Raw genomic sequence first — 1,217 nt, 5'->3', positions numbered from 1 at the left:
CAAACACAAATAAAATGCAAAACTTCCTGATTTGTGGAAGGCAAGAACTGGACCTTCACACAAGGTCATCTCCTACATTTGTGCAGGGCTTGTTTTCTGGCTTTCTCATCGGGTGACGTCTGGTCCACCTTTCTGCAGCATTCAGCAGCCTGGAGACAGCAGACCAGCTCCCTTGGTGGACACACTTCCCAGGTATGCATGGTAAGGAAATACCTGAGTTGTGCTGAGTGCTACACTGGAGTTACAGTCTATAATTTTATCTCAGTCCAGTCTCATTTTACTTGGAATTGAAGCCAGGGTTTGATTAATGGTCACATCAGCCAGGTTTCAGAACATCCTCTTGACAACCTCCTCATTTCATCTTTGTGCTGTTGTTGCCCTCCTTGCTCACAGAAGTCCCCACAGTCTCTGGATCTGCAGTTTGACAATATTACCTGCTGGAGCACCAGCACCAAGGCTGCTTTAGGGATGGTCACAGATGACATTGATGTGTTTTCTTCCTGCATACATCATTCCAACACACCTTATTGCCAAATATTTGGTTCCACCAAACCAATTATCCATAAAGTAAATAAATAAGAACATATTTTGTCTTCCAAGTGCTCCTTCACTCCGGTTGAGAAACCTTCCAAAGCTCGTTTCTTCACAAGTCTTTGCATGCAAAAAGACCTGTTATCAGGTGGCAACTTCAGAACCTATCTTTGCTTTCTAGTGACCCAACATAATTGTCTCCCCTCGCAGATGTTGTATGCCCAGAATGATGACCTCGCTGATCCCAAGGATGGAGCACTGAGCCCCCGCTTGCTCCTTATAAGACAGTGGCTATTGGCACTGGTCCAGCAAAATCTTCAAAGGAGACAGTTCTTCCTTTCTTAGGACTCTACTTAACAAAACTCCATACTACAAGATTTAACTTCATCCCTACATTATCTCATCCCAGGGATCTGGGGGCTGCCAGACTGAGCATGAAGAGCCCATTCTAAAGCTACTCTGCCATCTCTGGCTCCTCACAGAAGCAGACCAAACCCCTTTTAGCCACATGGTTAAAAGCAGGTTCATCCTTGTCTATATGTGCCTCAGGACTTTGCTCAGCAGTGATCCAGCTGCTGTGAGGGATGACAACAGGTCTCTGCAGCTGTTTTCCCTGTGAGTGTGGCTGTTTTGTAGTTTGGATAACACCCAATTTGGCATAATCCTAAACAATTTCTCACCTACAC

Source organism: Corvus brachyrhynchos, unplaced genomic scaffold (assembly GCF_000691975.1).
Source record: "Corvus brachyrhynchos isolate BGI_N302 unplaced genomic scaffold, ASM69197v1 scaffold167, whole genome shotgun sequence".
Classification (NCBI taxonomy): Eukaryota; Metazoa; Chordata; class Aves; order Passeriformes; family Corvidae; genus Corvus; species Corvus brachyrhynchos.
The sequence above is the reverse complement of the archived record's forward strand: the minus strand, read 5'-3'. Positions refer to the sequence as shown.